Raw genomic sequence first — 19351 nt, forward strand, 5'->3', positions numbered from 1 at the left:
CGAGCCGTTTTAGGTAGGTGTGGTTGACTCTTAACTTTTATAAAGAATATCTCTTTGGATTTGAGACTTTAGTCTTTGCAACTTTACAGATTGTAACAAAGTTCATAGTCACGGGAAGAAGGTGGCGGGAACCGGCGGACATTTAAACCAACATTTTATAATAAAATAAACAAACACAAAATAGCGCGACAGCCCCTCGCAGACGACTGTCGCGCACAAACAAAACCAAAACACAAAATAAAGTCCAGGCCTGGTCCTCTCTCGTCTTTCACTGTCGTCACTCCTCCCTTTTATCCTTCCGGAGCTCCTCCGTGAGACTCGAGACCGGTGAGTGGCTCCCTTTTATCCTTCCGGAGCTCCTCCGTGAGACTCGAGACTGGTGAGTGGTGCAGGTAAACATTGAAATCGCATCATATGACCCCTTTAAAAATTTTAAAAATCTTTAAAAATCTTGCCAAAAGGCAAAACCTGTGATCATGTACTATGTCAGAAGTGTTCTGTGTAGCTAAAAAGTAAAAAAAAAAAGGCTAAAAAAGCAGTTTGACACATAGCAGAACACAAGCAAACATCCTTTAAAAGCTTTTGTTTATTTAAAAATGTGCCTTTGAGATAATTTCTAATCATATAGACCAGGGTTTTTCAAAGTGGGATCCGTGGAAAAAAATTAAAATAAAGAGACATTTTTTAAAAATAAATAATAAAAAAAATTAAATTAAACTAAATAAATAAACTATAATAAACACATTTAAATAAATATTAAATTTTCAGATTTGGGACTCTGAAAAAATGGAAAACCCTTGATATAGACCATCTCTGTTGCTGTATACAGTACCTTGCTCGGGTTCCTGTGAGCTCTGCTCTTTGTAGAATTCCAACAGTTCTGGGGGCAGAGTCTCACCAGGGGCACGGGGAGGTAGAAGTAACACATTTTGAGCATCATATCCTTTTAACATTCGCAAGATCTGAGAAGCAGAACACAAAGAAACAATGGAAGAGGATGAATATACAATGGGAATGACAGTGTTCAACACTACACTGAACCAAACACATATTTGAAGGTCATTGTTGAGAAATAAGATTCCCTGGGAGAACTGAAAATATACACAGTACACAGTAAATGAGGCAAATGCTGAAACACCTTCCCTTCACTGTAGGGCAGGATGGACCCAAAATCTAGTTCTGAAGAGGAAAACTCCAGCTGAGGCTCTTGTCCCTGACCTTGGGCCAGCAGCAAGATCTTCTGAGTGCTCTGAGCCACTGTTATAACTAATCTCTGACTGTACACCCTCTGAAGAACACACATCAGAAGGAAAACAACCAGGCCTAAAGATATACAGATTGACTGCAGGCAACACAATATATTGGAATTATTCATAACTCAGTCATGTTACTATGATTCCCAATAGAACTACAGTGACTTCATCATAGTTTAAGGAATCAAATTCAACATAGTAAACTGATTTGTGTTTGTATTTTATTTATAGAAAATATAAATTGTATATAGATCAAATATAGCTAGATTTAATCTTGAAACTTTGACATTAAATTTTAAATTAAATTAAAATTAAATTTTAAATTAAATTAAATTTTAAATTTATGCATTTAGCAGACGCTTTTATCCAAAGTGACTTACATTAGAAATGTCTCATTCATAATTATTACATTATCATTCAACAGTTTGGGATTGGTAAGATTTTTTAATGCTTTTTAAGAAGTCTCTTATTCTCACCAAGTCTGAATTTATTTGATCAAAAACAATATTAATAAATGTTGAATTAATGATACATTTTAAAGTAACTGTTTGTTATTTTAAAATATCTGTAATATCGATCATTTGTAATGTGTGTCATTTATTTTTGTGAATTTTCAGCAGCCATTACTCCAGTCTTCAGTGTCTCATGATCCTTCAGAAATCCTTCTAATATGCGGATTTGCTGCTCAGGAAACATTTCTTATTATTATCAATGCTGGAAACAGTTGCTGCTTAATAATTTGTGGAAAATGTTTTTTTCAGGATTTTTTGATGAACAGAAAATGTCAAAAGAACAACATTTATTTGAAATATAAATCTTTTGTAACATTATAAATGTCTTCACTAAATTTAATTAATTCTTGCTTAATAAAAGTATTAATTTCTTTGTAACCCCCCGCCCCCCTTACCCCAAAGTTTTGATCAGTAGTGTATAATATGTAAAACTAGTAATTTAGTAATCATAGCTAGTGTCTGTGTTTAATTACCCCCTCTGCTGGGCTGAATTTGACCTGCACGCTGGTTCTGTCACCAGGATAGAGTGTGCCATCTGAGGGCAATAACACAAAGACAACTGGAGGAGGGCGTTGTTTCAGCTGAGCCTGTCGTCTTAGGTACAGTGGGATGTGCTTGTCAATCTGATCACATAACCAAACAGACAACATCTGGGATAAATTCCCATTCAATTCAATCACAACAAAACCTTGATATGTTATCAGAGGAAAAAACACAACATATTGTAAGAGCGCCGAAGTAAACCGCATACCAGTTTGATTAAACTGAAAACTGATTAGCAGCAGCAAACATGCCACAAAGACAAATGAATCTCAGCACTGTGGCCAACACCCATTAATATGCAGTAGATATATGTAATTCATTACTAAACCAGCTTATTAATGATGGAAATGAACCTCAGAGTCAACATGAAATCAAAATTAACTCAATTTACTTTCTTAAAACATGATCATAATCTTACAGTGAATGATTCATCAGAGTTATTCCAAAAACAAAAATTATTCTGGCTCTTTGTTTGCATGTTCTGTCCAAGGCTTGTACCTTCTTTGGCCATTCCTCCTGTCTGATGCTCCACTCACAGGGCATTGGCCCATCATTGTGCAGCTGGACTGTGATCACCTGACACAAGCCGCACTGGATGGTGTCGAACTGCAGTGTGTCTGTTGACACTGTGAGAGATGGCATTGTGACCTCTGTGCATAAATGCACTTGCACTTGGGGCTCCTTACTCACCTGTCAATCAGACACAAGTGAATGACTCAGTGACACAATAAACAAACAAAGGGGCAATAAGCTATAATGTGCATTACAGATAGTAGTGGGTGCCTTCTAATGGATATATACTCTACAAACAATGCAAACATCAGTTCTGAAATAAATAATTGATAAAATGCTGATTTTGCACTTTTCTGATTTAATAAAGATTTTTTTAATTACAAATTATATAAACATTATAATGAGTTGAATTCAAGATAAATTCTAAGATGTCACAATTTTGCTTAAAAACCTAGAAACTGTGCAGAATCTTAATTATTTCTTATTAAGTATAAGTCTATGAGATTTGTGAATGCGTGAATGTTTATGATGATGGATGTTTGTAGTCTCAAAAGGCACAAAAAGTCAATATTTCATCTTCATCCTGTATTTCTTTGCTTGTCTCAGATATGTAATGTCGTTTTCACCAAACCTGTATGGGCAGAACTGCATCGATCTTTCCCAGATTGGCCCCACAGGCATCAAACTTCACCTCAAACGTCTCTGTCTCACAGAAAGGCAAATTCTGCACCTTGTCCAATTCTGTACTAAACCCTGAGCAGAATAAAAATGAATATCAATACAGTGAATAAAGCTATGCAATGAAATTTCAAATTATTCATACCGAAATAATGACATTAAGAGAAGAAGCTCAACTTTACACCAAACCACAAGCTTCGTAAACAACCTAAACACATCACAAAGATTGACACCTATTTGAAGAGGATCTGTTGCTGAAACCGATGCTGTCCAGAACAATCATCTCTGACTGTTTTAAATCTACTTACCATTCTGTGGAAAGGACCAACCTGTGCCTGCCAGTGAGCTCCTGTCAGCTCTGAAAGATACAGCAACTGGACAAGTGTTGGTTATTTTGACAATGTGGGTCACAATGCTGCCATTGATGACACAGCCAAAGTCCAGTGTGTACTCAGGCAAGCTTAACCTAAAGAGAAGGTCCATCAGACACATGCTTTGATTTCTTGTAAAAATGAGAGGTTTCTACATGAATGGACTTACTTACACAGCTTCTTGATCCAATTGTTAGTGGACCCAGATCCTCTTTGATCTGTGAGTTGGTGTTGTTTCTGTACAGCCATGGCATTTTCCTTTACAGGGAGCCGTTCTAACTCCATTTGCAGCAGGGCATCATACTATGGCATATATTATAGAAAACACAAAAATGTATTTACAAAGCTGCAATAATGGCTATTCTCATTGGAGTTTGATGGATTACAGCACACTAGGACGAGGAAGACACAACATGCATTTATCACAGACAGACTCACAGTAGGAATGTAGTCGTCTTTAGGTGGCATCTCCTCCTTTGCTGTGACAAGCCTGTTCAACACCCCCTCCCTTGATTTTTCATTCTCCACTGAGTCTTTGCCTCCTTTAGCAAAGAACCATATATCTCCTCATCTAGCCAGAAAACAGAAAACACCTTCATAAGGTTTCATAGCCTCTTCTGAATGCCTTATTCAGATGAGATTTGTTTGAGATCTGAGTACAACAGCCATGCATTTTAGTTAAAATCTATTTAATCTGAGTCTACTTACTGCTTGCTATTACTGATTCAACAATCTCTTTTTATAGGCCTTGTTGTCGAAATATTGACCTTATGATGTAAAAATATATCTTAAGCAACAAAGCCTGCAATTTCTTCGCTCTTTACTACAAACTGCAAAGAATCCGATCAATAGGTAATCAGAGAGCAACACAGCATTCCTTTCCTTAGTAATAGTTGCACCATTTGCTCTATAACCACAAGACCTCAGTTTCCACTGAGAGCAAACTGCTTGTTTCTGAGATAAATAGCACTCCTTCAGGTTGGCTGCAGATCAGAGAGGAAAAAGGATTTGAACAGTTCTAGCGCAGAGTGTGAGCTAGTTCAAGGTCAAGTCCATTACGTCTGTCTGCAATCTGGCACCGTTCAGCTGTGTTTGATTAAAGGTTAGGTGAACCAGGACGAAGGCCTGGACTCCTTTCAAGTGTATTTGATGAGAGTGAAAGTTGGATCATATTCGGGAATTTAAAACATCCTGTCTGAACTTCTCAATGTGTTCAACAATTTTGTGAAGAGCTGTTGGCCTCAGAATGGCTAATTCATTTATAAGATTCGATTAATTAGATCATATGAAGACATAAGCCAGTCACTTAAGGGCTATACTTTTTTTGAAGTCTTAAAAATCTTGGAGTTGGGATCAGCCAAGGGATTGACCAAATGAAAAGCATCTTGAGATGTGTTCCGGTAAACAGATATCAGAATGTTTTAGAAACAGCCAAACAGCTAATTGAAAGTTACAAAAATCACCCATTCTATAACCAAGGGCCTTTTCCAACAAATTATACTCAGTTGCTACTGTAAACACGCTTATGATGCTTGCCCCGCCTGATTTCTTCTGATTGGTCCACTGCTTTGAAAATGGCACTGATTAGCTGTGCTGTGTGTCAAAAGTTGAACTTCTTAAAAACACATCTTAATACTTGATGCTCAGGTGCAAGACGCTAAAAAAAGCTGTGAGACAAGGTGCAAAGACATCTACACCAAACAATAATTAAAAAGCAGTGCAAGTGCAATCAAAAACACATTTTGTGTGAACATTCCCCAAAAGCACACCTGTCCTCAACAAGCCATGCAATCGGAGGTATAATTAATGCTTATAGCACAAAGTTGAATACTTTAAGGATTGTTCAGATTTTTACACTACCAACCGTTTGGAGTTGGTACTTTTTTCAGTATGACAGTAATATTGTGAAATATTATTACTATTTAAAATAATAAATTACAATTTTCTATTTTAATATTTTTAAAATGTAATTGTCTCCTGTGATGGTAAAGCTGAATTTTCAGCAGCCATTACTTCAGTCTTCAGTGTCTCATGATCCTGCAGAAATCATTCTAATATGTTGATTTGCAACTCAATAATCATTTCTCATTATGTAGAAAACTGTTGTGCTCTCTAATATTTTTGTGAAAACTGTGGACAGTAACTTACTCAGCTCTCTAGGCAGGTCCACTCCAGACACAGTCGAGGGAAAATACCCTCTCCTCTTACTGTGATGTTCTCTGCCTCATAGAAGGCCACTTGCAACTGAAAGGTCTTTTGAAAGACTTCTGGGATCCCTGGGAGGTAATATACACTGAGCCTCATTTCTGCATACGGCTCTAGGTGACCCTTCAAAAGAAACACAACCATGACACTTGATACACTTCGGCAACAAATTTGATACGCAATGGATAAAAAGTCATCAGGGTATTGAAACATGAAGAACATCTCACCTTGCTGGGGACGATGAGAGGCTGACCAGGCAAGGGTTGTTCTGCAAAGAGTCCTTGTTCTCCAGTTAGAGTAGAGAAATCAAAGCCAACTTTGGGCAACAAATTTGATACGCAATGGATAAAAAGTCATCAGGGTATTGAAACATGAAGAACATCTCACCTTGCTGGGGATGATGAGAGGCTGACCAGGCAAGGGTTGTTCTGCAAAGAGTCCTTGTTCTCCAGTTAGAGTAGAGAAATCAAAGCCAACTTTCCCTGTGTTTTTCAGAGTGATCTCTATTTCCGCCACATGGTCAAACAACTGTGATTATAAGAAACAAAACAGATTTTTTTTTCCATTTATACATATCACTGCTGAAATTATCCTATTAATCCTATTGATCCTAATGATCCTATTTAGGGGGCAGTCGTGGCCTAATGGTTAGAGAATCAGACTTGTAACCCAAAGGTCATGGGTTCAAGTCATGGTACCGAACAGGGATACCAATACCACGACTGAGGTGAGACCCTTGAGCAAGGCACTGAACCTCCAACTGCTCCCTGGGTGCTGCAACAAAAATGGCTACCCGCTGCTCTGGGTGTGTGTTCACTACTCACTGCTGTGTGTGTGCACAAATTCAGAGTATGGGACACCATACTTGGCTACATGTCACGTCACTTTTGTCACTTGCTATTATGGTGAAAGTGTGTAATTACCTGTAAACCAAAGTCAATGTCGTTTGTGTCCAGCGTATACGAAACAAAGGAAGCCTGACCCTTGAGTTTGATCTCATAGGTTGGCCCTCCTTCCACCTCACACAATGCCAACACATGTGTGCTGATGTCAGCGTGGCCAAGAAACAAGAAGGTCACCAGGATGTAGTTCCCCATACGGTGATGAGATATCAAACATCTATGAAATAGATGAGTATAATTGTATTGCATGAAAAAGAGGCAATTCAAACTGTATTAAAACTTTTACAGAATATTACTGCGTCCGAAAGCTGAAAAATTCTGCCTCTTCAGGCATCATTTGGATGTAAGGCAACAAGGCATGTCTGAATCCAGTCATTGTGCCACATCCTGTCTACTGAGCTACCTTCATTTGACCAATTTCTGAAGGCAGCGTAGATATCCCACTATCCTGTGCATTTGATTCTGTGACAGTTGAGTTCAAAAATAAAAATGGGGTCTGAAATTTGCAGTTAGTGGTCAGTTTGTGTTAGTGGTCAAATGTTTGTTTTTGACCTATTTAGAAATTAGTTTTGTAGTAATTAATTATTCACTTAGATAGCACTAAAGCATCTCCATTTTGTTGTAGATCATTAAACTATTATGCTACTTTAGAAGTCTGTCCTAAATCAGTTTTGGGAGATGCCTTTGTGCGCAAACACTGCCTGCAAAGTCATGCCTAAGCTTTCAGAAGCAGCCTATGTCATCATAAAGGGACAGATGCAAGGTTATACCAACCTCTTTCACACCCATACTCGGATGCCCATTGGCTGTGAGACTGATGGGTTTGCTTCCCAGCTCTGTCTTCAATGGCCTTTGTGTTGAGCATTTCCTATTCTGCTCCTGTCTGTTGGAGTTACCATGATGCAATTCATCCTCTTCCAACTGAGGTATGATTATGTCAGCCTCCCTGCAAAAACATAAACAATGACACATTATTAGGGGTTTTCAACAATCATCAGATCTCCATTTCTTACTTCACATATTAGTTCTGCCTAAAGGGTCAGACGGAAAACAAATTGGGTCTGTCGAGATGGCCATTAATTACAGAAAGCATTAAATAATTGAATGGATGTAATTTATCAGAAGAAATGTTCAAATGGGAAGTCTCAGCCTTTAAAGAAAGGGAAAAGAATATAATAAGAGCCACACTCACTCAGAATAAGCTTTGATGGAATCAGTGTCATAATATTTCCCTTTTGGCAAAAAAGCTAATAATAAATCTTGTAAAACTATTCAGATGGAAAGTTGTATTGAAACTGGGCAGGTTGTAACAATGGGTGCTGTTATAAAAGGAGTCAGCAGGGGGCAGTGTTAATCAAAAAACATGAACTATTCAGATGGAAAGTTGTATTGAAACTGGGCAGGTTGTAACAATGGGTGCTATTATAAAAGGAGTCAGCAGGGGGCAGTGTTAATCAAAAAACATGATTAACACTGCTTAGTACAGATAATGAATAAGCTCCACAGGACCCTTGGAAATTGAAAACACCAGCCATATCTAGAAAAAAAATGTATTCCTCTAAAATCCATCTGAATGCTGTTTGTTTTAATATGTGTGTGAACAAGTAGCTTCAACCAACATCTCTGTGAACCAGGCTGAGAGCACAGAACAAATGACAGTGTAGAGAGTGTTTTAGATACTAATGCAGTGAAGGGAAGTCTGGTGCAGGTGTTCTCAAAGGCTGAAGTCTCTCAAGAGACATGTGCTGCCAGAAATGCTCGCTACGCTCAACAAGCGTACAGATAACGCCACACATTCACCTGCCCTCCTTGATATGAGTGTATACGTGATGGGTGCTCGAGTAATCTAACGATTCTGTAGGAGGCTACGCTTCATGCTCTCATTATCAACTTGGAGAACCAGTGAGGAGGTGAGGTAATACTCATAAAGGTCTGCTAGCATGATGAGATTCGAGTAAACATCCCACTTTATATGTATCCTCATAATTCCTGCTTATTATCAGAGAGGCATCAGGGAGTTGTCAGCCTCTAGTCTCACACAGAAGCTCTTCTCAGACCTGTTTGGGTCCGTCTTGCCGTCAGCTTCTCTCTGCTCTAACAGCTCCCACTGCGCCTCCGCTCTCCTTGCTTTTCCCCCCAGCGTCTCTGTCAGTCCCTTGACTCGTCTCATCAAAAAACCTACCAGAAAAGAAAGAAAAAGTAATCAGTCTCATATCAGCCACAGACACCATGAAAAAAACTGTCCATCAACAAGAAATCCGCTATGTGTCGGGAGCCCAAATGGATCAAAGAAATGTTGCAATACCAGCTTCGCTCTAGGTTTTAATTACTGATAGGCTTTTAATTAGCAGGCTGGACAATGCATGCTGAAGCCCCTGTGATATTGATAGAAAAGGTCATAGTCTTAATGGATCATGCAGGAGGTGGGAAGCGAATAGCAGTGCAGAAAGTGATTAATCTTCACTGGCTTGCACTGTAGCCCCATGGAGGCTATATCGATTAATCCGACGCAGGACATGGCAGCCACTAAACAACGATTTAAAACTATAAAAACTCAACCCAAAGTTATCGACAGCTGAGATTTAAAATAAAGCTTTGTGCAAGCCATTTTTATTTCTTAAACAGGAAACCGTAAGCATGTGTGTAAAGCTGAGAGGGTGTTAGATATATCGGCATATGAGACAAGACAAAAACACATATGATTGCAATAATGAAATGGTTTTAAAGGGGTCATATGATGCAATTTCAATTTTTCCTTTCTCTTTGGAGTGTTACAAGCTGTTCGTGCATAGATAAGATCCCTAAAGCTGCAAAGACTAAAGTCTCAAACCCAAAGAGATATTCTTTATAAAAGTTAAGACTTGTCCACGCCCCCCTAAAACGGCTCGTTCTAACACGCCCCCACATGTCTACGTCACGATGTGGGAAGATTTGCATAACGCCGCCCAAATGTTCACGCAAAGAAAGAAGACGTAACTTTTATTCTCGCTGTAGTATTGTTGTTGCTGCCGCCACCATGTCGTGGAGACGCTGTGTGTTTCGTTGTGAAAGCGAAACTACTTTGTTTGGCCTTCCAAAAGAGGACGATGTCCGCTTCGTCGCCGGTACAAGGACGGCATCACAGTATGGTAAGGGGCGTAACATTTCCGTCACACGCTTGAGGTATTCGGCCAATCAGAACGCACAGGATAGCTGGCCAATCAGCGTACACCTCGCTTTTAAGACCGATGAGCTTTGTAAATTTCGACGCGTTTCAAAAAGGTGGGGCATAGAGGAGAAACAATAATGTACAGTATGTGGAAAATAATGTGGGTTTTTTTTACCTTAAACCGCATAAACACATTGCATTACACCAAATACACAACATAATGTTCTTTTTAGCAACGTCATATGACCCCTTTAATTAAAACATACTGTCAAATATAACAAAAAATACAATTGGAAAAATTTTAACTGCAAGATATTAACACTAACAATGTCTTGACATTATTGTTTCCCATTGCATCATTTGATTATTTCAAATAATGCAATCAGAATGAGCAATGTCAAGGATTGTCCCACTTAAACAGTGTGAGCTGAATCTGAACAGTGAATGAACACCAGTAAACTGAATTCACACATGCGCACCCTATATATTTAAGATTAACCACATATTTACAAAATTATGTAAATTCACATGTGAAACTGACATGCTAGTCTAACAGGCGAACTGGTGGCTAATTTTTTATGAATTTTCGTGCGATCTGCTTACACCACACTGACACTTAGGTTTAGGGGTGGACCTTCATGGTAACAGGGAACATTACCATACGAGTCACATTGTACATATGAAATTGTCACCTCGTTAAATACGTTTTCTCATGACATTGGGTTGACTAGCCAGAATGTGTAAGCCTCATTCTGAATACTCTTCGCCAGGGGTCACCAAACTCTGTCCTGGAGGGCCGGGGTCCTGCAGAGTTTAGCTCCAACTTGCCTCAACACACCTGGCTGGAAGTTTCAAGTGTACATAAGACCTTGATTAGCTGGTTCAGGTGTGTTTGATTAGGGTTGGCGCAAAACTCTGCAGGACACCGGCCCTCCAGGACCGAGTTTGGTGACCCCTGCTCTTCACAAAAACACACTAAAATTTAAATTACATCTTCATCAAAAGAAAACATATGACTATAGAAATGAAGTAAAAATATATTAATTAAATTAGTAAACATTTTTTATATTTGATATTTAAATATTTACATTTTAATTTAAATTAAACATTGGTTGTAATCTAAACACTTACTCAGTTTCTATAATTGCTCCACTACATGGCACTGAATGCTCTATTTGAGAACACAGAGATCAAATGTTGACTGTTATTGTAAGGTGCTGCATTTGAACACCACAGAGATTGTAAATGCTGATGACCCATTATTTAATCACATGCTTCTCCACTACTCACTTCCATCAGAAAGTGTGAGCTGCCATACATCATTACCCATTTATTCAGTTATAGTCAGTTACTGCATTTCCTCAAGGGGCTTGGAAGGCTTGACTGGACATCTGTCCGTCTTTAACAGCTGAGTGCTGAATTAAAGCATTGATTGCTTAATCTTTTGGGGCTTTTTTGGGAGTCATTTAATTCCCCCCAATTTATTTATTTATTTTTGTTGTTGTTGTTTGTCAACAGAAAATCAATACTCCTTGAACATTTCTCTCAAGAAGTCATTTATGCAGCCTTTAAACTGCTAAATATCAGCTTAAGTCCATACGGTCTGTCCCCTTTCCTGCGACAGGCTACATTAAAAATACACTAGCATGGAATTAAAGCACAGCACAGCCAAGTTTACTCTGTGGAGAGGTGCCCCTGTGATCCTAACCATTTTAGCTTATGCTTAAAGAACTACTAACTAGATACACTTTGTATTTAGACAAAATTTAGAAAAATGTCCCAGTGATTTTATGCCCATACAATGAAAGTCATTGGGGTCTAATAATTGTATGGACAACAGTATGGACAAACAGTTGAAACATTCTTCAAAATATCTTCTTTTGTGTTCCAAAGAAGAAAGTCAGTAAGGTGTGTACAGGTGCATCTCAATAAATTAGAATGTCGTGGAAAAGTTCATTTATTTCAGTAATTCAACTCAAATTGTGAAACTCGTGTATTAAATAAATTCAGTGCACACAGACTGAAGTAGTTTAAGTCTTTGGTTCTTTTAATTGTGATGATTTTGGCTCACATTTAACAAAAACCCACCAATTCACTATCTCAACAAATTAGAATACTTCATAAGACCAATAAAAAAAACATTTTTAGTGAATTGTTGGCCTTCTGGAAAGTATGTTCATTTACTGTACATGTACTCAATACTTGGTAGGGGCTCCTTTTGCTTTAATTACTGCCTCAATTCGGCGTGGCATGGAGTTTGTGGCACTGCTGAGGTAGTATGGAAACCCAGGTTTCTTTGACAGTGGCCTTCAGCTCATCTGCATTTTTTGGTCTCTTGTTTCTCATTTTCCACTTGACAATACCCCATAGATTCTCTACGGGGTTCAGGTCTGGTGAGTTTGCTGGCCAGTCAAGCACACCAAACACCATGGTCATTTAACCAACTTTTGGTGCTTTTGGCAGTGTGGGCAGGTGAAAAATCCTGCTGGAAAATGAAATCATTTTCATTTCTGGATTAACTATCCCTTTAAGGTTAGATTTATAATATGAACCTCAAATCAATGTATTGTCCTACCGAATATGGCATTGCTGTCGGTCTACCAAGAAGGCCCAACGGTAGGAAACGCAGAGTGGGCTGCAGTTGGTCATGGTGAGCTTGTGGCGAGATTTTGTGTTGTTGAGAATGCAGCCAATGTCCAATGTGGTGCTTGAGAACTTGAGATTAGGGAAGTGGACCTCACCCCTCAGCACTACCCTGTCCTGCTGAGGGTGGCCATGGTAGCAGAACTCCAGCACATCCTCAACCACACGGGTGATGCGGTCCTGTCGATACATGGGGTTGAAACGCACTCATAGCTCTTTTTGAGCTCTAACAGCCAGCACCAGACTCTAGAGAAAGAGAAGAACTAGACTTAACCTGAAAGACCAAAAATTCTGATTACCTCTACAAATCTTACCTGCATACTTGCATGCATAGATGTGCAACAATAAGATAATGGCATTTTAATATTTTTATTTTGCTTTTTGGAAGAAATAATTAATGAGTCCCATTAATTACACAGCCATTACTGGTAAATAAACTGCAACTAAACTCAACCTGTTTACCTTTGAGGTTGTATACAGTTCATCCCCATCATAATCACACAATCCAAAAGGCTCATGCAGGGTCAGTTCCATGGAGAGGTTCAAGGAGGACACGCTCTTGAGAACCAGCCTCTGATACAATGGAACCAGAGACACATCTGGAGCCTGTGAGTAAGATAAACTTCATAAATATATTGGAAAAACAACATATAAAGCTAAACCAATAAAACACAATATACTACAGGATTAGTGTGTGTGTGTGTGTGTGTGTGTACACAAAATCTACTGTCTACCATACCGTACAATCTTCCATACAAAGTACTGTATAATCTTACATAGGGACTGAAAATGTGTCTCCGTTCAGACTGAGAACTTCTGAAACTACAGTAGCATGTGCTGAGGAAGTAATATTGAGACCAGCTAATATTAATGCTATTAGACACAATATCATTTTCAAGCACAAATATCAGTCATTTGTGCAATTTTACTGTCAATACTTAAAAGGCGAATTTCATTCTCCCCTACTTTCTTGGTTTCCCTCTTCCTCCACTTTCCTCTCACCTCTCTCTCTCCATTCCCTACTCACTCTCTTTAATTGATTTATTCCTCCAAGCTCTACTAAGGGAGCATTCAGTAAATCTAGCAGCAAGGACTGTCAAAACACAGACGAATGGGACAGAATCAGATAAAAAGAATACCACTGAAATAAATCTGCATTTTTAGTTCTAAGATGCAGACCTGCAAGGCGCCTGAAAGTATCTGTCAGAAGACATAAGAAGTGTTTGAAAATATGTATGGCTGCAGCAAAAATGGGAGAGAACAGGAATCTGACAAGGGGGGTGGTGTTGTGTGTGAAAAGGTGTGTGTGTGTTGAAAGAGAGATAATAAAAGTGAAATAAGGCAGACAGAAAATCATTTTCATCATAATGATGGTTCCCCCTGAGCTCACTGTGCTTATTCTACAGCTTTTTTTAAAAACAGAAGAGGACCTGAGATGCCAATGCTGAGCTGTGGGCTGGGGTTAAAATTAATTTGCCATCTCAGCTCACTTACAATCATTTTGCCAATGAGAAGTAAATTTGGACGGCTCATTTGAGTGAGTCGGCATAACAACTGCATGGTCTTTACTGTCAATATTAGGGGCAGCAATCTATTTTCAATTTCAATAGACCATGACATTTGTCTATTCCTCAATCTTGTCTTTATGCAGTCCAGTGACTTACAAATGAATCAAAATTGATTGACTGGATGAACAGATGATAGATATCTCTTCTGTACCATTCATAAATTAGGCTTGATTCCTGTACAAGGGAGCAGTTAATTGCCTCAATCTAACCACACACTGCATGTTGCAAAACATATTTTTCAGCAGTAAGGAAAGCATCTCGTACTTCATAAAAAGTGGAAGGACATTTGATAAAAGGGTACATGTACAGACACTGAGCTGCGACACAGATAATGGACCTGACATTTAACATACACACTCAATACATTAATAACAAAAGGAGAAATTAAAGGGATAATTCACCCAAAAATGAAAATTTTGTCATATTTATTCACTCTCATGTCATTCCAAACCTATATGACTTTCTTCTGCAGAAAATAAAAGAAGATATTTTGAAGAATGTTTGAAATGGTTTTGGTGACCAGAAAAAAAACATTTCTCAGAATATCTTCTTTCCACAGAAGGTAAAAAAAAAGTCATACAGGTTTGGAAAGACACGAGGGTGAATAAATGATGACATTTTCATTCTGGTTGAACTATCCCTTTAATATATAAAATTAATAATATAATATATAAAATAAAATAAAAATAGACACAAATTAATTTAGTACAAAAGTTGAAACCCGAGAAATTTCAGAGCATTAAGCATTTCTGACACCACTTAGCAGATTAACTTTGGCACCCCTAAGAAACTAAATAAACTAGAAAATAAACGAAATAAAAATTTCTAAACTATAATAACACTTGATGTTAAAGAGAGGTTTTTGCTAACCTTTTCCACATAGAAGTTGATTTGTTGGGAGGAGATGTCTACTGCTGGGGAGACAAATTGGCATGTGACGTCTGCATTCATGATGCACTCTCTCACATACTCACGCCCGACAACAGCATAGCATACCAGTTTCTCTGTAATCACCTGCAATTCATAAATACACACATTTAAAAAACACATTATATACACAAAAGAGATCCTTTTCATGTTCTCAATTTATGAATGGATGAGAATCATCATTTTTAAAAAGCCAGCTCAGCCTTGTCAGAAATGCACTAAATCAGAGCCCTTCTCTATGATGCCTGAGTGCCGGCACACTAACAGCCAACCGACTGATGGCTATGCAATGCAGCAGCTTGGCGTGGGATGCAGCAGGGCAGGTCTATATTCACTTCTCACCTTCTCTCATCTCTAATTTACCATTAAATCAATAAGGACTCAAGGAGGCATGCATCTCTGTAATGCTCTAGAGAGGATGTCAATACACAGCTACGTGTAGCATCCGTTACTCCAGTCTTCAGTGTCACATGATACTTCATAAATCATTCTAATATGCTAATATTCTTATATTTTATCTTAAATATCTTATATAGAGATTTTTTTAACAATGTGGAAGTATTTACTGTCACTTTTGATCAATGTGACTATTATTATTGATCAATGTGTCCTTGCTGAATAAAACGTCTTTTAAAAAATTAAGAAAACAGCAAAAATGAAATTTTGATCAATGCGACTATTATTATTGATCAACGTGTCCTTGCTGAATAAAACGTCTTTTAAAAAATTAAGAAAACAGCAAAAATGAAAACTGAAATGCTCACCTAGATAGGAATAATTTGGAATTAATATACAGCAATGACACAGTAAAGCATCCATTACTTACAATATATACTCCAACACAGGGCACATGAAAAAAAATCACCAGCACAAAACAATGGTTAACTCCCTTATGTGTGTGGGCTGATTCTTCTGTGTCTTATGTAATGTCCAGGTGAAATTATCCTACAGTGGATGATTTTTCTAGTGGTTTATCTTAAATATCTTATATAGAGATTTTTTTAACAATGTGGAAGTATTTACTGTCACTTTTGATCAATGTGACTATTATTATTGATCAATGTGTCCTTGCTGAATAAAACGTCTTTTAAAAAATTAAGAAAACAGCAAAAATGAAAACTGAAATGCTCACCTAGATAGGAATAATTTGGAATTAATATACAGCAATGACACAGTAAAGCATCCATTACTTACAATATATACTCCAACACAGGGCACCTTACAGTCCTCATAGGAAAAACAAAGTGAGAAGACTGTAGAGAGGAAATTGAAGGTAGAGTATTTCCTGTTTCAGTGTGCACAATCTAATACATTAATACATATATAAATGTACATACATTATCCCACTTATTGCATGGCTGCCTTCCAAATAAATTAATAAAAATACATGAAATATTGAGCTGGGTTGAAATGACGATAGTCAGTTTAGCAGTCATTTCATAATATATATATATATATATATATACATACTCTATATATATATATATATTTCATCACAGAATGTAACAACTGTCCAATCAGAATCAAGTATTCCAGAAAACCGTGTGAACATCTCACATAGATGAATTGGCAGCTAACTTTTTCATATCCAACTCCTCAAACTGATATGGATTATGAGGCATGCAGGACCTATATATTTGTGTGTGGCAAAGTATGTTTGTAAGGCAGACGGTGTGTTAGAGACTGATCAGGAGGAACCTTACTCATATCTCATATTCACTGAACTCTGAGCCATTGCAGAGCCAACATGAATAATTCTGGAGAAATATACTGACTATCAGAGGTAGTAAAGGGTCTTGGTAGCACTTTATATGAGGAGCCCTTTGAAATATATTTTATTGTATCCACCTTTTTTAACATAAGAGCAGGTACAGCCATTTGTAACTTGAATGTGCAAGGCTACTGGTGTCTTCTGCTTCCAGATATTTTAACTATACAAAAACAGTCTGTTATGCTGCTTGATACTGCAAACATTTGTATTTGTATTTGTATTTGTTGTCATATTATTTAAATTTATTATAATCATAGACACACTAACTATTTGTTTGTAGTGCAAATAGTTTTTCCATTTACTGGATTTTGTTATTATTCTAGTTATTTACTTATAACGGCTAATGAATCGTAAGTCTCAGCCATTCACAGAAACAGCTTACTTCCACTGTTGTGAAATAAGGTGGATATACATACTGTGATTTCCTAAATAAGCACAACAATATCCATAAAATATTGTTGCTTAACTATGAATATATTGAATATATTCATATACACTAGAATTCAACATTTTATTTAATGTTTTTTAATGTTGTTTTTTCTTTTTTCTTTTTTCTTTTGAAAGTCTCTTATGCTCACCAAGGCTGCATATATTTGATCAAATACATTAAAAACAGTAATATTGTGAAATATAATTACAATTTAAATATCTTGTCTATTTTAATATATTTTTTTAAATGCAATTAATTCATGTGATGGAAAAGCTGAAAAATATCCATAAAAAAACAGACATTAGTAAAAAAAATTATAATAAAATAAAATAATATTATTTACATTTATTTTAAATGTATTTCAACATTAAAATGTTCTATCATTGAATAAATTAATTCAATTATTTATTTTTTTATATTTATATAAATAAATATTCCATTGATAATACCTTTGAATAGCCATCAACAGCGAAATACGTGTTTTGGAACCAGAGGCTAACAGGGCAATGCTAACAAGTCAAACCTTGAACCCATGACATAATAGAATCATATTCCTGTACATTAATGTATAGCAAAATATTTATGATTTAGTTTAAGCCAGTGGTTTTCAATCCTGGTCCTGAGGACACACCGCTCTGCACATTTTGTATGTCTCCCTTATTTAACACACCTAATTCAGATCATCAGCTCATTAGGTGAGAGCTCCATGAATTCAGCTGAGTGTGTCAGATAAGGGAGACATACAAAATATGCAGAGCGGTAGGTCCCAGGACCAGGGTTTAAAATAATTGATTTAAGCATATATACCAATATAGTGTACCTTGTATCATAGTATTTGTTTAAATTTACAAAAAAAAAAAGGTTTGGTCTCTGCTGATTAGTCCCAGGACAAGCCAATGGTAACACAGTCATGACCAGCAGTAGGCTGCCCTTGGAAGAGGGAAACTGCAAATTCAGTATTTAGCAAGGAGGAAACGCCTTTGAGCAGGTAGAGGGAAGAGAGAGAGCCCTATCATTTGAACTGCGCCGGACTAAAGGAGGTCAGCTGGGAGACATAGATCACTCCGTAAGTCTTCATTTGAAAGAGAAGTGGCAAAGCAGGTGGGAGAGAGATAGACGAGGGGAAGAGAGATAGACGAGCCAATCGATAGGGAGCTAGATCGAGGTTGGGGCGATTTCCCCTTGAGAAAGGAATCAAGTAAAGAACAAGCCAGCTGAAATTTCAATAATAAGATCAGACCTGCATTAGACGGTTTAACACCATTGATTGCTTTAAACTTCATCGTGCAGTAGAGCTTTACAATGGAACCAAAAGCCAGTCTCAGGAGAGACATATCTTTCTGAAAAACTCACAATACTAGTTTATCAGAAACTACAAGAACAGATGCACTCATAACAGCAAAAGACTGCGTTTTGAGTATTTTCAATTCACATGGCACTCTTGTCAGCATCTGCCTGGCACTCAGCCACGCTATCGAGCGCCTGTAATGAAATTCAGGATCGACTAAAGCTGGAAAATGTTTGGTAAAATCTCTGGGCTTATGAAAGTCCTCAGCCTTAGTGGAGAAGACAGGATCAGTTTACCAATGAGTGTCGGCCCATAATCTAGGATGCCCTGAATATCTGAATGGGTTTTTCTGTATATGTTTGCAAGTGTATGTGTCTCTTTGTGTATGTGTGTGTGGTTGCATGCAATCCTTACAGGGATTAATTAAACAAAGCCCAATGCTAAATTTATCAGAGCTGAGAATCAAAGAAGCTTTATTTAATATAACGAGTGACCAAAATGAAAAAATGGAAATTAAGAGAAATTAGGATCTATAAAAGGCATATTGTGGTACAACTCTTATCTAATCTAATCTAAAATCATTCACAACACATGGAGAG

General features: G+C 37.4%; 1 pseudogene; it reads right to left on the minus strand.

Moving 5' to 3' along the window:
• Window positions 1-19351, minus strand: part of LOC107726443 (hydrocephalus-inducing protein homolog) — a 67433-nt pseudogene that overhangs the window by 25627 nt on the left and 22455 nt on the right.

Source organism: Sinocyclocheilus rhinocerous, unplaced genomic scaffold (genome assembly GCF_001515625.1).
Source record: "Sinocyclocheilus rhinocerous isolate Xijiao unplaced genomic scaffold, SAMN03320098_v1.1 scaffold553, whole genome shotgun sequence".
NCBI lineage: Eukaryota > Metazoa > Chordata > Actinopteri > Cypriniformes > Cyprinidae > Sinocyclocheilus > Sinocyclocheilus rhinocerous.